We start from the raw sequence: 14,555 nt of genomic DNA on the forward strand, positions 1-14,555 counted from the left end.
AGGAACCCATCTCAAATTGCCTTAAGCAAAAGGGGAATCAATCAGAAGAATACTGGAGTATCTTATGTAATCAAAAGAAGATTACCAAAGTAATCAAACTGGGAAGGGTCGGGATATAGTTGGACCTCAGGGGAAATAGGGACCAGGGAGTCAAGTGATATCAGAACTTCCCCCATCAGGTATCTACCCCTGGACCAATCAACCAAGCCAGAAGGACAGGTTCTATAAGAACATAAAAACTCCCACATCTACCCATGGCATTGGGAGGGGAGATTCTCAGAAGAAGGGGGTGCTATTCCATGGAGAAAGGGAAAGGTAATGGCCTTTGGGGTCTCTTTTTCCAGGAACTTGAAGTAACAAGATACACCTGAGGCTGACTCCCACTTGAACCTCAGCCATGTCCTGGAAAAGTCTAGGAGTGGAGGCACTTAGTCCAGTTTTGCTCAAGGCCTTAGGGAGGAACATTCTATTTTCTTTTAGGTTGTCTTATCCTGTTTCTTCCTGTGGTGAGTCCTCCAAGACCAAGATCAGGGCATGGGCCTTGGGAATAGCCGTGAAGGCAATCAGTAGAGGGGCTAAGCCTTAGCTCAAAGGTATAAAGTTAGAGCTCTGGGCTCCGGTGAGCTCTAGCTCAGCTTGACAGGTCTGGAGGGTCCACACAGCAGTCTGGAGCCAAAAGTTAGTCAATAGCAAACGCTGTGCTTTTGCGTGCAGTGTCCCCAATGCATATCTCCCTCCTGCACCTGTAGTGGCAGGAGAATGGGGACGTGGGCACTAGGACATCGGTATACTTCACTCCTAAACATTTTTGGCATGCATATTATTAGCTGGAGTGGTTTGAGTGGATTTTTTGGTGCGAACCACAGAAGGTGCTTGGCTTTGCTTCTGAACTGACACGGGGAAGAACCAGGGCAGCAGATGTGGACACAAGAGTATGGAGCAGAAGCATGAAGAAGTAATGCTAAGGAGTGTGCTGAAATCTGGGAAGGGCTGGTTTCCCACTAGGCCAGGAACCAGATTTGGAGATAAGTTCAACCATATCCCTTTGGGGCAGTGAGGATTCCATGTGATGTCTGCACTTCATTCATACAAAGGCCAAATGGTGATGTTATCTGTGTGTGCGCAGATGGGGCTGGAAGGGTGCTTATAAGCCCAACCATTTTTTTTTTTTTTTCCTGTGCTGGACACATAGTAAGCTCATCAGTGTAAAATTTTAAAGGAAAAAGATCTCTTATTTTATTTTTCGAAATGTCAACAGCAGGAGAAGAAAGAAAGAAAAGAACAAAAGAAAGATTGACTGAGAATTTCCCCCAAATTAATGTCAGGCAACACCACAGATCCAAGAAGCTCAGAGAAGGGGCTGGCCTGGTGGCGCAGCAGTTAAGTTTGCATGTTCCGCTTCTTGGAGGCTCAGGGTTCACCGGTTAGGATCTCGGGTGTGGACATGGCACCGCTTGGCAAAAGCCATGCTGTGGCAGACGTCCCACGTATAAAGTAGAGGAAGATGGGCATGGATGTTAGTTCAGGGCCAGTCTTCCTCAGCAAAAAGAGGAGGATTGGCAGTAGTTAGCTCAGGGCTAATCTTCTTAAAAAAAAAAAAAAAAAAAAAAAGAAGCTCAGAAAACACTAAGCAGGACAAATGCCAAAAAAACACCCCCTACACCTAAGCCTATCATATTCAAACTGAACAAAATCAAAGATAAAGAAAAAATCTTGAACAAGCCAAAGGAAAAAACTGCCTTACCTACAGAGGAGCAATGATAAGAATTAATCCAACTTCTCCTCAGAAACCACGAAAGAGGCTGGAGTGACATATTTAAAGTGTTGAGAGAAAAAAACCACCAGCTTAGGATTCTGTATCTGTGAAATTATCTTTCAAAGGTGAAGGAAAAATAAAGAAAATCAGAGAAACAAAAATTGAATTTGTGGGGCGGGCCTGGTGGCTCAGTGGTTAAGTTCGAATGTTCCGCTTCTTGGCAGCCCGGGGTTCGCAGGTTTGGATCCCAGGTGCGGACATGGCACCACTTGGCACGCCATGCTGTGGTAGGTGTCCCACATATAAAGTAGAGGAAGATGGGCACGGATGTTAGCTCAGGGCCAGGCTTCCTCAGCAAAAAGAGGAAGACTGGCAGTAGTTAGCTCAGGGCTAATCTTCCTCAAAAAAAAAAAAAAGAATTTGTTGCTAGTAGATCTGCCTTGCAAGACACGTTAAAAGAAATTCTTTGGCGAGAAGGAAAATGATATAGGTAAGAAATTCAGATCTAGGTAAGGAAAGGAAGAGTGTTAGAAAAGGAACAAATGAAGGCAAAATTTCACATTCCCCTGGTCATGTGCGTTTAGACTGAGTATTGTGGCTGGAAGAGGGCAGGAAGGATGACTCAGAGTCCTTGGGGTAAGGACGTGCCCCCTCAAGGAAAAGGGAAGGAGGGAGGTAGTCTCCCAGGGTGAAGAGTCAGGGCACAGTGAGTTGGCCCAGGCCTGGGTGAGGGCCTCTTCCTTCCGCCTGGGCTGAGGGCCTGGAATTCCCCTGGGTGGGGAGAGGAGGAAAGGGAGGCCCAAACCTGCCCATAAAACAGCCTCCTCTCCAGCCAGGAGCTGGATAGTTAGCAATCAGGGCGGCAGTCTCTCTCTAGACCCAAGGAAAGAAAAAAAGCAAGCAAGGCTATGGAAGGGAGTCCTCTGACCACAGGAAGCGGCAACACTGAGGCAACGAGCCAGTGCCTACCAGAGGCCCCGTGAGGACGGGGGCTGTGAAAATTTCCCACAGCCCAGAGATGGCTCTGTATCAGAGCAATGGACCAGGTACTGCAGGCACAGCCATCTACCTGAGCTTGCCTCCATTTTGTCCTTGCAAGTACTTCTAGCTTGAAGCAACCTTCAGGGGAAAATATATGATTCACAGCTTTCTTCCCTATTTTTGTTTCTTGTTAGCCAAAGACAGGGAAATCCCCAGGTTGGAGATTAGAACGTCAAGTCCCATGCTCAGGAGAACTGAAATGGAGCAAGAGGGCACAGGCTGCCATTTTTGGGGCAGGAGGGGGAAGCTGGGAAATGAAACCGTTACTGCCCAAGGAGGGGCGTCTCCTGCCTGCCACAAGACATCCCAATATTCAGGAAGCAAGGTGGTAGGAGAGAAAGGAGTTTTTATTACAGCTTGCTAGCAAGAGGGAAGATGGCTGACTAACGTTGGAAAGAACCATTTCCAGAACAAAGACTACAGGCCAGTTATATACGGGACTGTTCTCCCAGCGGGGAGGCAGCTGGTCTTAGGTCCTGATAGTCTTTTGTTTTGCTGGATATGCATCAGAGACTGGAGCAACGCCCTACACCCTGATCTTTCAGTTGTCATTGATGATGGCTATCAGCACAGACTCTCTGCCCCAGGGTCATCACATTCCTAAGGAACTCAAAAGAATAAAGTTATCAACTTATAGCAGCTGGGAGGAGTTGTAAAATCTATAGAGCATGTCAGGGTTAGTTAATCAGAGCCCATTCAAAGTTACAATATAGTTTCTTTTCTAATAATATGGCTTCCTCTATGTCAACCTTATGTTGAGCTCGTACCAAAAACAGAAAGGCCTGCTAGGTTTATGTCTCAGAGACCTGCCCGCTCTCAGAGCTGAACATGCCTGCAGAAACAAAGACAGGCCGGGTCCCTCCTGCCAGGGACTCTGGTGCCAAAACACGGTCTCCTAGTTTGGTCATCTTCCGTCAAAGATGGTGGGACTGCTTAGTTCAGAACAAATCTGTCGGTTAAGGTATTTGTCTAATCATGTCACAGTATCAGCCAATCTGATGCCAGGGACAGGACTCCCAATGCTAGGTGGAAGAACTCTTGAGCAGATGCCAGGAGCACTGGAGACAGGCCTGGCTCTGCCGGAGACCTTTGTGTGACCCAGGCAGGTCATCTCACTTCTCTGTCTCTGCCACTGCCCTAGGAAGAGATCATTCATTGCGTTAAATTAATTTAGGCCAGCCTGCTCTTTCTGCAGGGGACAGTGAAAGGGAGGAGTGGGCAGAGTTGGCCAGACGTCTGATGGAAGGGTGGGGTGTGCCTCTGTCCTTAGAGCTACTGCCCCCAGATTGTAAGGTTGAGAATATTTCCATAAAGACATAGTCTTAGCAGACTAGACCTGGCCCAACATGTGAGAGTATCAACAGGCCTTGCCAGGATGGACTGACCTAAGGCCAAGGAGGGGCAGCTTAAGGGACATTCCTGTCCTCTAAGAAATAGAAGGCCCAGGCTTGGGGCTGTTCAGACGGCTTTCCTAAGAAGCTGGGGGTGGACTCATCTGTTGGGATGGGTTTTCAGGGACTTTTCTTACCAGCCTGCATTTCTTCCCAGGGCAGAGAATTGAATAAAGCAAATGATTCTCAAACTTGAGCTTGTATTAGAATCCCCTGGGGAGCTTGTTAAAACACAGATTGCTGGGCCCCACTCCTAGGGTTTCTGATTCAGTAGGTCTGAGGGTGGGGAGCTGAGAATATTTTTTCTAACTAGTCCCCAAGGGCTATTGCTGTTGCTTGTTGAGGACTAAACTTTGAGAAGCACTGAACTACGGGAAAACAATTTTATTTTATGTGACATCATCGTAGATACTATATGTATACCATCTCATATTATGCTCACCACAACCCAGCTGGGTAGATGCTTGGAAGTCTGTGAAACTCTCTGAGTTGAATTCTGTCCCCCAAATGATATATTGAAGTCTTAACTCCCAGTATCTCAGAATGTGACCTTATTTGTAAATAGGGTCACTGCAGATGTAATTAGTTAAGATGAGGTCCTATTGGAGTAGGGTGAGCCTTATGTCCAATATGACTGGTGTCCTTATAAGAAGACACAGACACACAGAGAGAAGGCGACACCATGTGAAGACAGACACACGGGGAGAAGACAGCCACCTGACAACAGAGGCAGAGATTGGAAGGAAGCACTGTAGGTCAAGGAGTGCAGCACACACCAGAAGCTAGAAGAAGCAAGGAAGGATTCTCCCCTATGGGTTTGAGGGAGCAAGGCCCTGATGACACCTTTATTTCAGAGTCGTAGCCTTCAGAACTGCGGGACAATACACTTCTGTTGTTTAAACCTCCCAGGTTGTGTTACTTTGTTACAGCAACACTGGGAAACTAACACACACTACAAGCCAAACTGGCCTTGAGCTGTTCTCTCGAGATGACTGTCATTCTTCAAGTGCCTTGACTCCAACTGGCAGGACCAGGGTACCCTTCCTGAGCCAAGGAGAGCTATGGATGTGAGGTGGCCTGGTGCAAAGACATTGCGCAATGGGGGAGCTCCATTCTGGAGAGTGACAAACCAGCCCAATCGGATCCTTTACCTGTGTAAGAGTGATAAGGAGGTAATGAGAAGTATCAGAAGGAGCAGTGGGTGTCCTTTGCTGATAAGTCACTATAGCTGCAGTCATCGCCTTAATGAAGATGGGGTTTGCCCCAGGCCTCCATGAAGCAGCTGCCAGCTCAGCCATGGAAATGTCCTGTCCCTTCTAACAATACACTTCTCTTCCTCATCAGAGACCACTTGTGGGTCTCTGTTTGCAACCTGGAAGAGCCTGAACAAATAAGAATAATTCTAAATTGGGGTAAGGGGCAGAGCTAAATGGCAGGGTGAGCTGACCTGGGACTCTCTCCCCTCCAAACTACAACAAAGGATTGGAAAAACTGAATTTCAGCCAATAAACCTAATGCCAGACCATCAGAAACCCACAGCACCAAGATGACAGAGGACGGAGAGGCTGCTGCCAGCGTTGGAGGAGATGAAATGGGGTAGGAGAGAACTTCACTCCCTCCCCTAGAGACTGGGATTGCTGCTGCTGGTGAGGGAAGGAGTGGGGGAGGGGCCGCGCAACAGGGGGATCGTCCAGGACTCCTGCCACCAGTGCAGTGGAAACCCGCTGACAGAGGAAAGCTTCCGTGTGCGGGGACCCCATTGAGCCAGGGTCCTGGGAGACCAGAGAACGAGAGCTGATGGGAATCCAAATCTGCGAGTGAGAGAAACTGCCCCTCCTCCCCCAACCTGCGCTGGGCACCGCCATCTTGCCTGAAGGTGGAGAGCTCAGAACACGTGGCTCTCAACCCCCATCTAGTGGCCACCGGCTGTAACTGCAACCAAATACTAACATCATGTGCAAAACCGCTCCTCTACCATCCAGCAATTTATAAAAGCTCCAGACCAGAAGGAAAACAATAAAAACACAGAATTAAGTCCTGAGGACTTGCAAATAGGTAAACTAAGTGAAAATGAGTTCAGAGTAGCTATCATCAAAAAACTCAATGAGGTAGAGGAAAAGATAGAGAAACAAGTCAATGAGTATTGGAGTTACTTCACAAAAGAGATTGAAATTATAAAGAAGAATCAAACAGAACTACTAGAGATGAAAAATACTATGGACCAGATAAAACAGAATACTGATTCCCTGAATGCTCGGGTAGACACCATAGAAGAGCAAATTAACATAATTGAAGATAGACAGGCTGAATGGCTACAGACAGAGGAAGAAAGAGAACTAAGGATTAAAAAGAATGAGGAAAATATTAGAGAAATAGCGGATTCAATGAGAAAGAATTTAAGGATCATCGGAATTCCTGAGAACATGGAAAAGGAAAATGGAGCAGAAAGTGTGCTTAATGAAGTAATAGAAGAGAACTTCCCAAATCTAGGGATTGAGGGAGAAATGTGTGTGGAGGAAGCTTTCAGATCTCCTAGACTTGTCAATGTAAAAAGACCTACTGCAAGGCATATAGTAGTAAAAATGGCAAACATGAAAGACAAAGAAAGAATACTCAGGGCAGCAAGACAGAAGAAAATAACCTACAAAGGAACTCCTATCAGACTTTCAGTGGATTTCTCTACAGAAACCTTACAAGCTAGGAGAGAATGGAGTGACATATTCAAAACTTTAAAAGATAAAAATCTTCAGCCAAAAATACTCTATCCAGCAAAAATATCCTTCAGATATGAGAGAGAAATTAAATCTTTTCCAGACAAACAAAAGTGAAGGGAATTTGTAACCAAAAGTCCTCCACTACAAGAAATCCTCAAGAAGGCTCTCATACCTGAAAAAAGAAAAAAAGGGAGAAAGGGGTCACAAACCACAGAGTAGGGAGACAGATAGATAGAACCAGAATAGGATAGCAAATATTCAACTATAGCATTAGGATAAAGGTAAGGAAACCACCAAAGCAAAGATGATCTTATCACCCTAACTACAAACATAACACGAGTTAGAATAAGAAATGAAAATAATAATTTAGGAGAGGAAGAGGAAAGGGACTAAATTAGTCTAGGCCAAGTAAGTAAGACACCATCAGAGAATAGACTATATTATACACGAGATTCTAAATACAAACTTCAGGGTAGCCACTAAACTGAAAAACAGAACAGAGACACAAAACATAAATAAGGAAAAATCTAAGAAACCCAGCAAAAGAAATTGCAGTAGTCAATGGGTAGGCTAAAACACACAGGACGGGAAATAAAGGTAATGCAGGAAAACCAGATAACAAGCAACAGATGGACAGCATTAAGTCCACATGCATCAATAATCACCCTCAATGTAAACGGATTGAACTCTCCAATAAAAAGACACAGAGTAGCAAAATGGATTAAAGAACAAGATCCAACAATTTTTTGCCTCCAGGAAACACACCTCAGCCCCAAGGACAAACACAGGCTCAGAGTGAAGGGGTGGAAGACAATACTTCAAGCTAATAGCAAGCAAAAGAAAGTAGGTGTTGCAATACTTATATCAGACAAAACAGATTTCAAAATAAGGCAGGTAAAGAGAGACACAGAGGGACAATACATAATGATCAAAGGGACACTTCATCAAGAAGAAATAATGCTTATAAATATCTATGTACCCAACACAGGAGCACCAAAGTTCATAAAGCAACTATTAACAGACCTAAAGGAAGATGTTAAAAACAACACAATAATAGTAGGGGAGCTCAATACCCCACTCCCATCAATGGACAGATCATCCAGACAGAAAACCAACAAGGAAACAGTGGAGCTAAACGAAAAACTAAAACAATTGGACTTAATAGACATTTATAGAGTGCTTCATTCTAAAACAGCAGAATACACATTCTTCTCAAGTGTGCATGGAACATTCTCAAGGATAGACCATATGTTGGGAAACAAGGCAAACCTCTACAAATTTTAAAAAATTGAAATAATAACAAGCATCTTCTCCAATCATAATGCTATAAGGCTAGAAATTAATTACAAGAAAAAAGCTGAGAAAGGCACAAGGATGTGGAAACTAAACAATACGTTACTGAACAAGCAATGGATCATTGAAGAAATTAAAGAAGAAATTAAAAAATACCCGGAGACAAATGAAAATGATAACATGCCGTACCAACTCATATGGGATACAGCAAAAGCTGTATTAAGAGGAAAATTCATCGCAATGCAGACACATCTTAACAAACAAGAAAAATCCCAAATAAGCAATCTTAAACTACATCTAACTGAATTAGAGAAAGAAGAACAAACAAAGCCCAAAGTCAGCAGAAGGAGAGAAATAATAAAAATCAGAGCAGAAATAAATGCTATTGAAACGAAAAAGGCGGTAGAAGGGATCAATGAAACAAAGAGCTGGTTCTTTGAGAAGATAAATAAAATTGACAAACCCCTAGCCAGACTTGCAAAGAAAAAAAGGGAGAAAGCTCAAATAAACAAAATCAGAAATGAAAGAGGAGAAATAACAAGAGACTCTGCAGAAACACAATGGATTATAAGAGAATACTACGAAAAATTATATGCCAACAAAATGGATAACCTAGAGGAAGTGGATAAATTCTTGGACTCCTACCATCTCCCAAAGCTCACTCAAGAAGAGGCAGACAATTTGAACAGACCAATCACAAGGAAAGAGATTGAAACAGCAATCAAAAACATCCCAAAGAATAAAACCCCAGGACCAGATGGCTTTCCTGAGGAATTCTACCAAACTTTCAGAGAGGATTTAATACCTATCCTTTTCAAGCTATTCCAAAAAATTAGGCAGGATGGAACACTTCCTAACACATTCTACAAGGCCAATATCACGCTGATACCAAAGCCTGACAAGGACACCACGAAAAAAGAGAACTACAGGCCAATATTGCTGATGAACATAGATGCAAAAGTTCTAAACAAAATTTTGGCAACCAGAATTCACCAACTCATCAAAAGGATCATACATCATGATCAAGTGGGATTCATACCAAGGACACAGGGATGGTTCAACATCCACAAATCAATCAACGTGATACACCACATCAACAAACTGAGGAATAAAAACCACATGATCATCTCAATAGTTGCAGAGAAAGCATTTGACAAGATCCAACAGCCATTTATGATAAAAACTCTGAACAAAATGGGCATAGAAGGGAACTACCTCAACATAATAAAGGCCATATACGACAAACCCACAGCCAACATCAAATTCAATGGGCAAAAACTGAGCACCATCCCCATGAAAACAGGAATGAGACAAGGATGCCCTCTATCACCACTCTTATTTAACATAGTACTGGAGGTCCTGGCCAGAGCAATCAGGCAAGAAAAAGGAATAAAAGGAATCCAAATAGGGAGGGAAGAAGTGAAACTCTCGCTGTTTGCAGATGACATGATCTTATATATAGAAAACCCCAAAGAATCCATTGGAAAACTCTTAGAAGTAATCAACAACTACAGCAAAGTTGCAGGGTATAAAATCAATTTGCATAAATCAGTAGCATTTCTATACTCCAATAATGAACTAACAGAAAAAGAACTCAAGAACACAATACCATTCACAATCACAACAAAAAGAATAAAATACCTTGGGGGTAAATTTAACTAAGGAAGTGAAGGACCTATACAATGAAAATTACAAGGCCTTTCTGAGAGAATTGGATGACAACATAAGGAGACGGAAAGACATTCCATGTACATGGATTGGAGGAATAAACATAGTTAAAATGTCCGTTCTACCTAAAGCAATCTACAGATTCAACGCCATCCCAATCAGAATCCCAATGACATTCTTTTAGAATTAGAAGAAAGAATCCTAAAATTTGTATGGGGCAACAAAAGACCCCGAATTTCTAAATCAATCCTGAGAAAACAGAACAAAACGAGAGGCATCACAATCCCTGACTTCAAAACATACTACAAAGCTACAGTAATCAAAACAGCATGGTACTGGTACAAAAACAGGCACACAGATCAGTGGAACAGAATTGAAAGCCCAGAAATAAAACCGCACATCTATGGACAGCTAATCTTCGACAAAGGAGCTGAGGACATACAATGGAGAAAAGAAAGTCTTTTCAACAAACGGTGCTGGGAAAACTGGAAAGCCACATGTAAAAGAATGAAAATTGACCATTCTTTCTCACCATTCACCAAAATAAACTCAAAATTGATCAAAGACCTAAAGGTGAGATCTGAAACCATAAGCCTTCTAGAAGAAAACGTAGGCAGTAGACTCTTTGACATCAGTATTAAAAGGATCTTTTCAGACACCATGCCTTCTCAGAGAAGGGAAACAATAGAAAGAATTAACAAATGGGACTTCATCAGACTGAAGAGCTTCTTCAAGGCAAATGAAAACAGGACTGAAACAAAAAAACAACCCACTAACTGGGAAAAAGTATTTGCAAGTCATATATCTGACAAATCCATATTATATAATATCCATAATATATATATAAAGAACTCACACAACTCAACAACAAAAAATCAAACAACCTGATCAGAAAATGGGCTGGAGACATGAACAGACATTTCTCCAAAGAAGATATACAGATGGCCAATAGGCACATGAAAAGATGTTCATCATCGCTGATCATCAGGGAAATGCAAATCAAAACTACACTAAGATATCACCTTACACCCATTAGAATGACAAAAATATCTAAAACTAATAGTAACAAATGTTGGAGAGGTTGTGGAGAAAAAGGAACTCTCATACACTGCTGGTGGGAGTGCACACTGGTGCAGCCACTATGGAAAACAGTATGGAGATTCCTCAAAAAATTAAAAATAGCAACACCATACGACCCACCCTTTCCACTACTGGGTATCTATCCAAAGAGCTTGAAGTCAGCAATTCCAAAAGTCCTATGCACCCCAATGTTTATTGCAGCATTATTTACAACAACCAAGACATGGAAGCAACCTAAGTGCCCAGCAACAGATGAATGGATAAAGAAGATGTGGTATATATCTACAATGGAATACTACTCAGCTGCAAAACAGAACAAAAGCATTCCATTTGCAATAACATGGATGGACCTTGAGGGAATTATGTTAACTAAAATAAGGCAGTTAGAGAAGGACAATCTCTGTATGACTCCACTCATATGAGGAATTTAAAAATGTAGACAGAGAGAACAGATTGGCAGCTACCAGGGGAGAGGTGGGGTGGGGGGTGGGCACAGGGGATAGAGTGGTGCACCTGCAACATGACTGACAAACATTAATGTACAATTGAAATTTTACAAGTTTGTAACCTATCAACTCAATTAAAAAAGAGAATAATTCTAAATTAAAAAATTATTATATTCATTTTACAGTTGAGCAAACTGAGGCTCAGACAGGTTAGGCAACTTATCCAAGGTCACATAGCTAATAAACTGTGATAATCGGACTTGAACTCCTGGTTTCTATTTTACCACTGTAACTGATATTCTCTCAGGGGAAAGGCCCAAGCAAAGACTGTTCAGGTGAGGTGGATTCTATTATTAGCGTCCCATATTTCAGTCAATGCCCCTTGAAGGGCACAAAATGGCCACACCATGGGCAGGGTGCCCAGCAGGTAGTGACTGTGACAAGCTGCTAAGAAAGTGATCACTCCCTCTCTGGCTTGGGGGCCCAGAACAGGACTCAATTCTGCACTTCTGCATGTATTTCTCTAATAAACATAAATGCCTTCTATGTTTCCCAGTCTTTGAGAGAATAGTTCATGCAATTCTTTCATTTGAGGCATTATCCTTCCGACTCTTAACCACTAGCCCAGTACCCACCTCCCCAAGCAACTAATATGATGAGTTCATGCAGGAAAGGGGTGTATGCCTCATGTTGTCCATGTATAGTCTGAGAAGGACATATTTCTCACATGTCACATCGTTCTCACATGACATGGAGCATTACAGATTCAGAAAGGGCAAAAGCAACTCAAATATTTTTGGTGGCTACTGAATTCAGTCCTTGGCATTCTGTAGGTGCTCAACAAATATTTATTGACTGGGTGAAACAATTCGGGCAATGTCTCTATTAGGAAATATGTATCATCAGGGTCAGTTGTAAAGCCAACTCTTCATTCATTTATTATTTTATTCATTCATTCAAGAAATAGTTATTGAGGCCTTGCTTTGTACCAGCAACTGATAATGCAAAGGTGAGTGAGACACCGTCCTGCCCTTGAGAAGATCAAGGACTAACGGATGTGGAGGATTCCTGGACACATGTTCTAAAGAAATAACTGACCCTGGGGAAGAGTAACTAGTCTTAAAGTTGTCTTCTGCTGGACTGTGTTCAACTCCTGTGCAGTTTTCCCCCAGGGGAGGCTCCGTGTTTCAGAATGGGAGTTTGCCCATCTCTACTCTGCCAGTTACTACTATCTAGAGACCTTGAGTAAGTGATTCAACTTTCAGGGGCCTTAGTCTCCTCCTCCCTTAAGTGCAGGTAATAACAACACCCACTTGACAGTGCAGCTGTGGGGATTCAAGGAGGAAATGAGAAAATCCATGTTAATCACTTTGTTTCTGGCACACAGTAAAAATACATTTAATATACATTTACGGACTGAACTCTTTGTGGAAAGGTTCTGCTTTGTAGGCTTTTTGTTAAATACTTGAGGGAAAAGACCAATCACACGAGAATTTGGACTTATAATGGCTCTTCATGGTGACACTGCCCAAAGGGCGTTCCTTGGAGCACCGGGGCTGGCGAGATCTTACGCCATGATAAAATGGTTTGAGAGACTCCTGGCGGTTGCCTCCCTTAAAGATTCATAATGTGCATTAATACATTAAGGATGTCAGAAGAGTTGTAATGAAGAAATGTCTATTTAACTCAGTGTTTTCCAACCTTATTAGACCAATAACATACTCTGGAAAAATCAAAACTCCTGAAATTTAGACTTGGAAGGAAACTCTGGGCAGAGAGAAATGGTCGGGTCCGGAGAAAGAGGTCCTGCCTCTTTCTGGGTTTTTTCCTTTCCGTTAGGGTTTTCTCACTTGACTTTCTGCTGTTGCCATCCCATTGACCTCCATGGCTATTCTGATGTCTCATTAAAACTCTTGGTTCCTCCTGGTAGAGCTAATAATGGCTGAAATATTACAAAGGATTTACCGAACACCTCTAGAAAAATACAAAGAAACATCAAGAAACATACCAACAGCCTCATTTCTGGGGTGTAAGTCCCTGATCCCACCATGGTCAGATGCTTTCAGGCTTCATCCCTTTAAGGCTCTGGCTGAGGGGCCGGCCCCGTGGCCGAGTGGTTAAGTTCGTGCGCTTGCTTCAGTGGCCCAGGATTTCGCCGGTTCGGAGCCTGAGCGAGGACATAGCACCACACTGCTCATCAAGCCATGCTGAGGCGGCATCCCACATGCCACAACTAGAAGGACCCACAACTACAAATACACAACTATGTACTGGGGGGCTTTGGGGAGAAAAAGGAAAAATAAAATCTTAAAAAAAAAAAAAAAGACTCTGGCTGAGCTGCCTTCTTTTCATCCCCAAAGGGCTGCACAAACCTATATGCACAGTAACTGGCAAAAGGAGAGCTGCTATTCTCTTGATCAAATTCAACTCTAATCCCCAAAGCCAGCAGCCCTGACCCTTGTCCTCTGAAGGAACCTTTCCCTTGGGGATCTCCCTCACTGGTCTTGGGGGCCATGACTGCCTCTTTAAAATGAGGCATCAAACTTGGGCCCATGAAATTTCCCTTAATTAACTGACAAATGGACACTGGGCCGGACCAATTGAAAAAGCTCAGGGATAACTCACAGGAAGAAAACAGAGAGATAAGGCAATGGATGATCTGACTCACAAGGTCAGTCTCTCTAGGTCTCAGCTTGTTTACCAGCAGAATGTCAGAGATGACAGATTTATTCAATCCGTGACGATTATTCTAAAAAAGCCCATAGCTGGGATCTCCCATTCAGATGATAACTCAAGTTAAACAGATTATTTTTTAACAAAATCAAAATGCTATGTAGAACTTTCTTTTTAAAAAGAAACTGAGAGTGAGTTCTTTAACTCTTAAAAAGTCTGACCTAGACCACATATTCTGACCCCCTCCCTGCCCCATGATCTACGAAGACATGGTCAGGAAGAAATTATAAGGCCTGACTCTGATCTTGAGCAATTTCAATTTCCATTCTTACCCTCTCCCCTACTAGTACGGTACTCTTGACATCACAAGATCTCACCCCAGATGGATGAAATTACTTAATTCCCCTTTAAGTTTGTTCTTTCTGCCGGCACACACAAAAAATATTCATTTGCATAGAGATAGTTGGTGTTTTCACCTGTTTAAGGTCTGGGG

This window comes from Equus asinus, chromosome 23 (assembly GCF_041296235.1).
Source record: "Equus asinus isolate D_3611 breed Donkey chromosome 23, EquAss-T2T_v2, whole genome shotgun sequence".
Lineage (NCBI taxonomy): Eukaryota > Metazoa > Chordata > Mammalia > Perissodactyla > Equidae > Equus > Equus asinus.